The following is a 12,910-nucleotide window of genomic DNA, read 5'->3' on the forward strand; positions in this document are numbered from 1 at the left end:
TGATTTAAACAAGCCAAATGCCATTAGTTAACCATCTTCCTTGGGTTTCTGTCTAGATTAAAGGGAATGTAAGTTGTTTTTAGCATCTGTATCCATCCTAAATCTAAGCAAACAGATACGATGGGGAGCAGCAGATACAAGCACTTAATTGTGAGAAACGCCCTTGACAAGGAGAGACCATAATAAGAGCTACACAGGAGAAGAGAGGGCAAGAGCGGAAGATAAGATGGCAGAAGGAAATGAATTACTTTCTCCTTGGCCAGTCATTTAAAATTCCATCCTGGCTAGTAGTGAAGGGAAGTCATTGCAGGGCTATAAATAGAAACTGAGCAGTCAGAAAATGCATAATTTTATCCTTTTACATTTTCAAATTCCAACCAGGGTCCATATCCCACACCTTCCTCGCAACGTTCATAGAAAAAAAGTGATACAAAATACATTCTTCTAAATATTTCTGAGACAGCGTCAGTTGTAAGATTGCTTAAATTTTAAAAAATCAATTACTGCATGATAGAGAACCATAAACCCCAACCAGAAAAGGAGAAGACAGCTGGGTATATTAATCACTTTGAAAATCTTGGGTCAAGTATCGCAAGCACAGAATTATCCCTTTATTCCCTCCTTCCTTCCTTTATTCTGCTCTTAGTAGCTGACGTCCTAGGGGGAGAGAGGCGTGGGGGACAAATAGCTGTGTGACAATGTGGACAGTTATAACAACCACACCGCCCGCGGGTAAGCGCCCTCCACCCCCAGCTCCTTCAAAAGGGGCAGAAACAGTTGAAGCAGCTGAGAAGCTATAAACAGCATTTAACTTCTATTTTTTTCTAACTCAATTTTTTTTCAATCATCTCTCCTGAAGCCCAGGTAGAATATAACATTGTATCTGGCTGGGAAATGTGAGAAGCCTCAGGGACATGGCCTGGACCTTTACAACTGGGCTAGACTCACACCTGGTGGAAAAGCCAGGTTCTGTTTGCGTGTGGCTGTGGCAATAAACAAAGGAAGAGCTGCTGTCATTCACCAGGCTCCTGGCAAGTCCTCACTTGCCAAAGGGGGATTGCTTGTAACTTTCCCTTGTACAGATGGGAAAATGGAGGCTGTGGGAGGTTAAACAGCAGCCCAGGGACACACAGCTAGTGAGCAGTGGGTGTGGACAGTGGAGCCAGGCCCAAGCAGAAGATGTTTAATAAACGCAGAGAGGGTAAGGTGTGTGCAGCCCCTCTTCAAGCAAATTCCCAGAGCCCAGGAAAATATTCCTGCAGGCGTTGGACAAGGAGCACCCGGCCTGTGCCTACCTGGGCTTCCGGACCGGAGTGTATTCACTGCTAATGGAAAAGTGGATCACCAGGACTCACTTGGATTGAACCTAATTCTTTCAGGCCCAAGCAGAGTTCAAGCTCCAGTGCCAAGTCTGGGGAGACAGGACTTGTCCAGGAGGCCCTGAGATCCCAACACACCAGTAGCACAAGGCCCTGATAGCCAACAAGGCTCTGAAACAAAGTGGGGCCCCAGGCCAAGCCCACCTTGCCTGGCTCCCCTCAGGGTCTCGGCCCCACGGCTCCTGCTCCACTGTCCACTGGTCTTTGCTGGATCCAGGGGGCCCCTCGGTCAGCCCCCATCCTCATCCACTTTAATCCTGCCTTGGGCCTGGAGTGCCTTGGGGGATCCTCCAAGCCTTCTTGTCCATCACCTCTCAGTAAGCCCACTAAAAGGCCAGTTAAGTCTGCTTGGGGTGATGGTTCTGGAAGAGAAGGCACGCGCAGATTCCGCAGCTATTTTGCATAAACAGAGAACAGGGAGAAGGAGGAGGCCCGGTCTCCAGCCTGGGTCCTGGGGACACAAAGGTGCCCTTAAGAAGGGTGGACAGAGGCCCAGGCTGGAGGAGACATTTATGCTAAGAAAAAGACGTTAGCATCATGGCTCCAGAAGCAGATTAGATCCGAAGCAGCTGATGCTCACATTTGGGGTGGGGGTGAGGGGGTCTTTTCAAACTTTGGTTTGTTTATTGCTCAAATTGTTTTATCCGCCACTTCACCATAACACAATGCCTCAGTCACAGTAAGGCTGATAGCTGATTGTTGCTCAGCTTTTTTTTTTATATTAAATTTTATTGGAGTATAGTTGATTAAAGATGTTGCATTAGTTTCAGGTGTAGAGCAAAGTGAATCAGTTACACATATAACTACTAGTTTTTAGATTCTATTCTCATATTGATCTACTCAATGGACACGAGTTTGAGCAAACTCCAGGAGAGTAGTGAAGGACAGGGAAGCCTGGCGTGCTGCAGCCCATGGGATCGCAAAGAATCAGACACGACTTGGTGATTGAACAAGAACAAAATTCTCATACAGGTCATTACAGAGTGTGAGTGGAGTCCCTGGGCCTCATGGTAGGCTCTTTCTCACTTTTGAGGGAACCAGTTCCTTCCCAAACGACCATCTGTCCTTGTGAGTCAATCATTCCCTGGGCTTCACTGCTTCAGAACGCCTCTGCAGTAAAGACATTGCAGCAGGTTGTAAGGTACACTCGGGGAGGAAAACAAAGATGGATTTTTTTTCCTTTTTCTTTTCTTTTTTTAGCATTTACAAGAAAAAGCACTATCTTGATCTGAAGGGAAAAAATAAAAGAAGAAAGAAACGTTCTGGATAAATTGAGTTCAGCTCTGAAAACCTCCATAGCTTCTTTATCTCCTCACGCAGGCTTTGCGCTCAGTCCTCAAACAGGGCATTTTACAACCTGAAAATCAATGGGATGGTTATCAGCGCTTGCATCCTCCAAGGCAGAGATGGGGGGTTCAGGTGGGTGGCGGCTGTACAATAGGGGATGGTAGGGGCAGTCTTGGATCCCGTCTTCCTCCTAGGTGACGCAGTGGCAAAGGTCCCACAGTTCCTAGGTTCCTGTAACATCCTGAGAAGGAAGGGACTCCGTCTCCTAGAATCTGTCAGCCTCTCGGCTTTGAGGCTGAAAACCAATATTGAGCAAATTTTTTAAAATGAGGAAAAGCACATCCCTGCCACCATAGGCACACCTGCAGGAGAAGTTTCTGTGCTTCTCCCACTAAGCAGCCAACCCAGACCTGGAGACCCAGAGAGACACCGCTCGCCTTGGAACCAGAGCGTGTTGGACCTCAGGCCCTTTGGCTGCTCTGGGAAATCCTTATCATTTAAAAAGTGGCTGCTTTATTGTCAGGTGACTCATCCTGGCTTCAGCTTCTCTTTCCTTCTAGATTAGGAGCCCATGAAAAAAAGACTGTGTCATACCTTCCTTTGAATCTCTAACATAGGTAGCCCATATTCCACACTCAGTAAATGTCTCCTGGTTGTTAACATTTTACTTGAGTATACCAAAGAGCCTCAGAATACAGGAAACTAACAAACTGGAAACTTCTCTGCGAGAAATTCACATTTGCAAAACAAAGAAGGTCTGCCTTTAAATACATTAGAAGTTCTAAACATGGACACACAAAATGAATGCTCTGTTTGAAAAAATCATTGTCCAGGCAAACCACAAAGATATCACAGGCTCAGTTCCAGCCCATTGTGATACAGCAGACACTGCAGTGAAGTGAGTCACATGAATTTTTCAGATTCCCAGTGCATGTAAAAGTTATGCTTCTTCTCCGAGCCTTACCTAGTGAGAGAAAGATGCTCTGAAACATTACCATACTTGATGGTTAAAGGAAAACTATACATGTGGTGAACACAGTTATTGAAAAATAAAACGCTCTACTTAAAAATAGTCATGTTGACATGCTATTAAATATGCAGTAGTACTATGTCTAACAAATAATGTAATATCTTAATTTAAAAACACTTTCTAGCTAAAAAATGTTAGCCATCATCTCAGATTTCATCCAATCCTAGTAGAAACATCAGAGATCACGGATCCTAGATCTTCCTAACAAATACAAAAGTCATTTTAAAGCACTGGAAACATTGTGAGAATTAACAAAATGTGACCAGGGACACAAAGTGAGCAAATGCTGTTGGGAAAATGGTGACAGTAGGCACTCAAGGTAGGGTTGCCACAAACTTTCCATTTGTTAAAAAAACAAAAGCAAACAAAAACGCAGTATCTCGAGGTGCAGAGGAGAGGTGCCTGCGGGTGTTGCCAGCATCCTCTGTGCTTTTGCTCTAGCTGCTCAGCTAAGGCAAAAGAAATACAGGCGACCTCTTGTTCCTGGAGGACAGGCCCCGGACTGGGGTCCCACGAGCCATTTCAGGGTCATTTGTAGAAACTCCTGAGGGCCACCGTCTTCCAGAACCAAAAACAGGAAGGCTTCCCCCCCCCCCCCCGCCGCCCCCGCAGCCAGGAGCTCAGACTGCAGGCTTCCCCAGGTTTCTAGCAGATGTGTTGGGTTGAGGGGAATTTGCGAGGGCCACAGAGTCAGAGCGCCCCCACCCTGTGACCCCCAATCTGCAGAGGGTCTCAGCACGGAGAACCTCATTCCAGGGCTTGGCAGGAGCCTTTGCTCAAGTCAGCGCTGGAATCCAACGAGCAAATCCAAAAACGACGAGAAAAGGAGAGAGAGTGTGTCTCAGTGGAGACACTAAGAAGGCAACATTATCATGTTCCGGTTCAGACACTGGCCACCGGAGACTGCCCTCCACTGGCCACGCTGAAACAGGCCGACCCCCCCAGGCCCAGCTGCCCAGGCCTGCCCAGATGGCCCAGAACTCCTGTGCCATTTTTGCCTTTCATTTTGGGGGAGTCAGGCCCAGGGATCAACACAATGTGCTAGTGTGAGGTGTACACTCTTTGGGTTTCCAAAGACTGAGGTTCTCACCCCGCTCTGTCTCAGCCTGAGACTCAGGGCAACTCACTTCAACTCTGAGCCTCACTCTGAACCTCGGGCTCCTCTTCTGCCCCCTGAGCTAGTTGCCTCTGGTGCTCTTTAGATTTCCCTTCAGTAATAAAACCCTCTTTTTGGGAGAGAAACCCGCATCACTCGAATGAGAACAGCGTTCCCCAAAGACCCTCTGTGAAGGTTCATGTTAACAGTCAGCTTGCCTGGATCACAGGTGCCCAGATATTCCACCGAAGACTCTCTCTGGGTGTGTCTCTGAGGGGTCTCCAGTTGAAATCAGCATGCGAATGGGTGGACTCTCCATAAAGCTCTCAGGCCTTCAGACTCAGACTGAATCACGCCTCTAGCTTCCCCAGGTGTCCAGCCTTCACACGGCAGGCCCTGGGACTCTAATTGCACAAGGCAATTCCTGATAATCAATCAATCAATCATCAATCAATCAATATTCTTTAAACTAATTTGGAGCAGAAGAAAAGTAAGGCAAAGGCTGGGATCCCTCACCCCAGGACTCAGGAGCCTTGTTCTGTGGGCTGCCTGACCTCAATAGATTAACACACCCTTTCCAGGGGGAATGGCTTCTCCAGGAAAACAGAGTCCATCCCACCCTGTTGGGAAGCTTTGCTCTTTGTCACAGCATCAAAGCCCACTTTCTGTTATGGTTAATTTCTGTTATGGTTCATTCCTGTTATGGTTCATTTACGGTAAAAAAAAAAATCATTAAACACATGTCCTGAAATGCTGCAATAGAGCAGGAAATTGAAATGCCTTTTGTTCCGGCACTGAAGAGTGACCAGCAAAGTGAGCCCTGGACTCCAGAAGTCAGCTATCCTGGGCTGCCTCGGGGTCGGCGTTGTAGGCCCGTGTTCTGCGGTGATCTACAGAATACAAGCAACCACGGGACTTTCATTGTCTGCCCGTCTAAATCTGCCCTGCTGGAACTTAAAAAAGAAGTTACAGCATCTCTATAAAACTATTTGGTTTTAACTGGGTTGTTAAATTTGTTTGCTTAAGTCAGCTCGAAGGCATTAAGAACCTCAATGGCTCAGGGTGTCAGAGATAAATCCTGCAGTCACATGTGGCACTGGGGAAGAGGCATTTTGAAACTTTGCCAACTCCCCAAAAAGGAGATTATATGTTTGGGGAGATAGGGCTCCTTCCTATGAGTGATGCTAATTTAGATTTTTTTTTTTTAACACTAAAGGGCATTAAGTATCTTCATAAACATTAACAAAAGTTTGTTGCAAAGCATAAGCCCCAAAGTGGGGGGGTCAGCTGGCAGACTGGAACCCCAGGTGTGGACTGTGCCTTCTCCAGGGAGAGCAGGCTTGTCTCTCCCACAGGACACAAACAGTCTGCTTTCATGAGTCCCAAAGAATTAGAAGCATTTGGAGTTAGCCCATCCATATTTTTAATTTTCTCTTGCCCAGTAGCTGCACATTCAATGGCAACTAAGATAAATGAGATACTAAATCAGTAATTTCTCGTCCTTTCCTGTGACTTATATTTGTGACATCATATCCATTTCAAGGTGGCCAAACCCTTACAGCTGTTTGTTTCAAAAAGTAAGAAGAAATATGAGCCTATCAAATACATTTCTAAAATTGATTTTATTTCCATTAGGGGCAGTTTTGCCCTCTGGCCCCTGGAGACACTTGATACTGTCGCCCTGTGTTGTCACTCCTGCGGAGAGGCGTACAGACCAGAACCAAGCAGGAGCCAGGGATGCTCCCAGACACCCTATGAGGCAGAGGACGGTCCACAACCAGGATTCATCCCGCCCAGAAAGTCAGCGGTCCCAAGGGCAATGCAGCTGACATCTCAACAGGAACTCCTCTTCTTACAGAAAATAGGAGAGGGCGTTCCCTGTGCTCTTAAGGACTGGCTGCCCCATGCCGTGGACATGCAGTACAAGATGTGTGAATCTCTGGACTCTGGTTTTATAGCCCTTCAGTAACAGATCTTCTAAATAGAAGACATGCATTAACCAATGATTATGCTCACTATTTGCCCTCCTCAGAAACCTGGTCTGCATTTACAATGCTCAGCATTTAAGAGCGGGCTGCCTAGAGAGAAACACACACTTACTTTGACAGTTTCCCTTCTGAAGAAGGGTCGGGTCCCCACTTTCAGCACATGCTGTTTCCTGAGCATCCCCCACTCTCCAGGTAGGAGCCAGAGGCCCCCTTTGCATCCCTTCTTCTCTTCAGGGCTCAATATGGCTTTGGAAAGAAGGAAGCCACTGTGTCTTGGGAGCAGGCACATCACTTCTTTGGTGGTGGTGGTGGTTTAGTTGCTAAGTCGTGTCCAGTCTTGCGACGCCTGCCAGCTCCTCTGTCTGCGGGATGCTCCAGGCAAGAATACTGAAGTGGGTTGCCATTTCCTCCTCCAGGGGATCTTCCCAACTCAGGGATCGAACCCAGGTCTCCTGCATTGCAGGCAGATTCTTTACCAACTGAGCTACAAGCAGACAGATTCTTTACCAACTGAGCTACAAGAGAAGCCCCCATTTCTTGTTTAGTCATGACCATCATGGAGGCCTTTTTGTTATGTCAGTTTTATGAGAAGAAACACTTTTTAAATAACTTTTAGTGTGTGTGTGCTCAGTAGCTTCAGTGTGTTTGACTCTTTGTGACCCCATGAACTACAGCCTGCTAGGCTCCTCTGTCCATGAGATTCTCCAGACAAAAATACTGGAATGGGTTGTCATGCCCTCTTCCAGGGGATCTTCCTCACCCAGGGATCCAACCTAACATGTATCTTGTGTCACCTGCATTGGCAGGCAGATTCTTTACCCCTGAGCCATTGGAGAAGCCTAAACCTCAGAGTATCCCTTAAGAAAAGAGTAATTGGCAGCCAATAATAACATTAGACTTGAAAACACAGAAAGAACCATGGTGAAATCCAATTGTTTCCATGAAGGAAAAGTGCAAAACCTTAGAAAATATATATTTAGTAAAGAAATAGGATGAAAAGGAAGCCTAGCTCTGCAAATAGAGCATAAGGAAAGTTAATCAAAGGCAAGATGCTCCAGGAAATGTAATTTTACGGTTTCCATCAGGAAGGTGATATGCATCCGGTATCCAGAGAGCTAGCCCAAATACGACAGGGGTTCATGGTCAAGAGGTGAGCTGGTAAATAGGAAGCTTTGTTCTAATTTTCCATTTCTAAATTTAGTTTCATGGCAGCACACAACTCAGTGTTTTAAATGTGTGTCAGAGGAGCTTTATTAAAGTCTAAGCTGACTTGATTCATTTTGTTCTACGCTTTAAAATGTGAGAGAGATGTTGCATAGCTCATGAATTACCTGTTCAGTTGGTAATTGATCTCACATTATTTGATTCTGGGAGCGAAATTGGATCACTTTTAAATGTTTTGAAAACAGTGTAGAAAGCCTCGCCGGGCAGTGCGTGGGGCTCCAGGTAACAGACGCCGGGCCCCAGAAGGCGGTGGCTGACAGGTCTGTGTCAGCACCGGGGTGAGATGGTGCCGCAGGGCTAGAATCAGAAGATGCTCTGAAAATAAAGCCAGCTAGCCCCACAGCTCTCTCCCCTGCCCCCTTGCTCAGTGCACAGAAGGGGGCTGGCCACAGTCCTTTCAAACAGACTCAGCCAGACCCTGAAGGAGGCTCGCACTGCCCATGAGCCTCCAAGTGATGGGCTGATCTTCCTCAAGTGCTGTTTTTTCATCAGTAAGATGGAATTCTAGCGCCGGCCTCGCGAGCCTCCTGGGAGACTGTAAGGAGACCCAAGCGCATCTCCTGGTGTGGAGACTGGCACAGTCCACCAGCCACTGCCTGCGGTCACTTTCCTCATTCCTGATGACATTAGCCGAAACACCACCTCCCTGGAGGAAAGCTATCCTCTCACCCTTCCCCCCTACGTCCCCAACAGTGACTCACGAACGCTTGGCTTCTGTAACCTTTGGGGTCTGGTTTGGCTTTAATGCCCCAGGACCAGACTCACAGCTAAATTGCCATCATAGACCATAAAGAACAGGAGTCACCTGAATCAGCACTCCCATGTCAGGAAGCAGCTCTGCTCCCCCAGAAAATAAAAGGCTCATCACAAAATAGTACCCAAAGCAATGCTCCCTGAGTGCCATTTGTGTGTACAATCTCCCACCAGGCTCTGCACCCAAATTAAAATGTTTGAAAAAGGCAGCGTTTCTGCTACCAACTAATGCGGTATCTCAGGCAATCTGAGAAAAGGTCGAGGTAAGTGTGTCATACCTGAGCTTCATCCAAGCTCCTGAGGGTGGATCCAGGAAGGAGGGGAGAGGAGGAGCCCCAGGACCCACAAACCCACCTAGGACCCCTCCTATTACACAGCCTGGATCCCCAGGTACACAGGTGAAGACCAAAAGCTGGAGCAGGAAGAAATGGAGAGAAGACCAGGAGCTCAGGTCTGCCATGCAGAAGGGGAAAAGAGGTGGGAGGAAAACTCATCAAAACACACTCCCAGACCCCAAGTTTCTTGCATGACTGTACTTTCTAGCAGGAGTTGCCTAACATTACTGGCAGCCTAATTAGGTGTGAGGACACACTGAGAAACCCTGATTTTTCCACTTCTTATGACTTGACGTTTAATTTTTCCATTCCCTTTTTAGAACTCTGAATGATGCTCTGAATGAAACGTCCAAGGGTGGTTCATACCTTCCCAGGTCTCATACAGACTATGTCCTGGACTCACAGCCCATTCATTCAGGAGCAATCCATTCACTCGCTATCCTCGCTGGGTTGCAAAGATTCCTAGCCATATAGACTGGAATCCAAACTTGCATGATGACCCAAACTTGCAAAATTCGATCAGCACCAAGATGGCAATGATGTAAACTGTTGATGCCGAGGGAGAAAACGAGCTGAGAAGTAGAGAGTAGGTGTCTTACTTAGGCTCCTTTTCTAACTTCTGTAATGTTTTTTACGTGGTCCCCAAAACACCTTGTTCTAAAAGTGCATTTTCTGTTGTTTAGCTGCTCAGTTGCATCTGACTTTTTTTTTTCCAGGCCAGTTCACAAATGCCCATGTGCTCAGATGACTGTGACTTCATACTCCTGTGGACCCTGGAAGGGCTTTTCACTCCTGCTTCTAGAAGGGGAAAGTCATTCTCCAGTCCAGAGCCTCTCAGCTCCCTTCTTCTGCAGATAGGATAGGCAGACAGAGCTTGAAGGAAGCCCTGGGGGTGGTTTCCTGGAGCCCTGACTGGAAAAAGGGAGTGTCCCTAACCAGCAGGTTGCCAAGCTGGAAGGCAAAGTGACCCAGACATCCCATGCACCAGCAAGAACTGATTTTGGCCAAGAATGTGCTCTGAGACCAGAGCATCCAGTTGGGGGTGGGGGGCCAGTAATCTAGCCCCCTTGGCTGCCCTTCTAGCAAAACTTCCAGCATGCTCATCTGTGCCTGTGGCCCCAAGCATCGTGGAGCACCCACACTGAATCTGGGCCCCTTCTCCTGCTGTGCGGCCGGGGGTGGACAGCCCCTTTCCTGACCTGGGCTTCCAGCACAGTCGACCCCTAACTGCCCGGGCAAAACTCTAGGCCCATACTGCAACCGGGACCCTTAGCTGTCCATGGAGGGGACTCAGGGACTCTGGTCCTCACCCCATCCACCGTGGAATTCAGTCATCCTGCAGAAAACAGCTGGCCCCCCAGGTATGCACAGCAGGAGGAGACTTCATCTTTCTCATCCACGTTGTCACCATTAGTGCCAGGAGCCCTGCAGCTGGTGGTCCAGGCGGGCAGCACCCCTAGAGCTGCAGGGCTGGAGGAGAGAGAGTGACCTCGGCCCCACCATGGGGCCCAGCTTCCCTTTAACAACTGCAGACTCAGGTTAACCACAGGCTTCTCCTTCATCCGTGACTCTCACAAGCCTGTTTCAGTATGTTTTTCAGATACCGTTTAGTGAGATTTTAAACTCATGAAAGCAGATCACTTCTCCCCTGTTTGCTCCACCCGGGTGCCTGGTGGTGTGCCGACTGACAACTGTAAATCATTGTTTCTCCCGCTGACTTTTGTCCTGCCAGATCTCTGTGTCTTTCATCACTTGCCCTGGAGGTCAGCAGCACCACTGTTTGTAGATCCCTCGAAACTCAGCATCTTCTGGAAAGGGCCATCTCTCTTTCTGAGTCAGCTAATAACAAAGTTCCAGAATGTGGGATGGGTAGCCAGGGTCTCTGCTCTATATCGACTGGTTGGAAACTCAATCTCACCCTCCCTTTCTAACATAGCTTCAGTTCAATTCAGTTCAGTTGCTCAGTCATGTCCAACTCTTTGCGACCCCATGGACTGCAGCATGCCAGGCTTCCCTGTCCATCACCAACTCCCAGAGTTTACTCAAACTCATGTCCATCGAGTCGGTGATGCCATCCAACCATCTCATCCTCTGTCAACCCCTTCTCCTCCTGCCCTCAATCTTTCCCAGCATCAGGGTCTTTTCAAATGAGTCAGTTCTTCGCATCAGGTGGCCAAAGTACTGGAGCTTCAGCTTCAGCATCAGGCCTTCCAATGAATATTCAGGACTGATTTCCTTTAGGATGGACTGGCTGGATCTCCTTGCAGTCCAAGGGACTCTCAAGAGTCTTCTCTTTTGGTTCAGAAGTCATCTATTCTGATAAGATTGGGAGACATCAAATGATGGATGACTGTTGACTTGACACTGGGTGCCTGATGCTCTTCCCACCCCGGGTTGGTCACTTTGGAAGCATCTTCGGCTCATTTACTTACCTTAACCCCAAAACCCGGCACTGATGATGGGAATTGAGAGGGAAAAGGAAAATCTCGGGGAGTGATCAAGAGGGAAAGTGACTACAGCGCTAACAGTTAAGCAAGAAATGATCTTGGGACTGTTTTCAGTGAAACAACTCAGAGGGCTCAGGGTGTTCTCTGTGCTGGAGAGTGTGTTCACACACCCAGCAAGCCCAGGTTCTCCCCACGCTGAAGTCACAGTTTGGACAGCAATGCCTAAAGGCCAGCCTTAGAGAAGAAGAAAAAGGAGATTCCCATCCCATGGTGAATTCCTACAATGGAAACCTTTAAGGTGGCTTTCTTCCCAATCACACACTGTTCTGAGGCCACATCTCTTGTCCCCGTGTTTTGTCTTTTCATTTCCTCTTATTTCACCCACTTTCTTTCTTTCTTTTTTTTTTTTTTTTTTTGTATTTCCATCTTCTGCTTTCAATCCCAACCCTCCACTCCGCGATGGGAAGTGGCAGCCAGAGAGACTAGCAAGTCCCTTGAGCACTTGGGGCTCCCAGAAATATCATCTTTGATTTGGAGTGGACTTGAGCCCCAAACCTATGTTTGAGCCAAAGTCCTTGCCATGAATGAACCCAGCTTCTGAAGCTGTCCTGCCTGTGAGACTGGCTCTCCACCCGCTTCCAGACTCATGAACCACAGCTTGCTGTCTCAGAGGGGCTCTGGGCATCCTGGAGAACCTCCCAGGTACTTCCCAGGCTCGTCCCTGTCACACGATGGCCCTGACAAGCCAGCCAGCTCCCTCTGCCTGTCCCCAGGCCATGCTCACATCCAGTGAGGGTCAAGACTCCAAGCTGCTCCTCAGGTGACACACTAGGACTTCCCATGGCCACCTCTGTGTGGTCTCGGCTCTCCACCATCCTCTCCACCTGCATCTATATGCTCAGTCTCTTCCTTCCGATGCCCACCATCTTCCCCATGGTGTGATACCGTGGTCTGACACCGACCAGATGAACAAATGTGCCCGCCAATCACCCCTGCGCTGCGCACTCCTTGCGCAACACCTAAAGTGTGCTGGAGAAATCACTAGAGCGTGTTCACTGTTGGAGAAGGTGAACACCGAGGTCTGTCCTGGTCCCACTGGGTCATCAAGAGGTAAATGGGAAGGAAGTGCCTTTGTCTCCAGTTCACCACTGAGGATGTCACACCTCCAAGACATTGGAGTGACTTGACAAGGACCAAACAGCTAGTAGTCAACAGTCCCTGTGCTCAAACCCAGGATCTCAGCTTTCAGGTCCTCTGGTTCTTTAACATTACCCTGCCCCCACTGGTTGCTGGGAAGTGAGGAGATCAAGAACTAATATGGTCTTGACCTTCAAAACTGTAAGCTCACCTCAGGGCCAAAAGCAAGACAGG

The sequence above is a fragment of the Moschus berezovskii genome, chromosome 11, assembly GCF_049115385.1.
Source record: "Moschus berezovskii isolate FMDL1 chromosome 11, NW_MosBer_1.0, whole genome shotgun sequence".
Classification (NCBI taxonomy): domain Eukaryota; kingdom Metazoa; phylum Chordata; class Mammalia; order Artiodactyla; family Moschidae; genus Moschus; species Moschus berezovskii.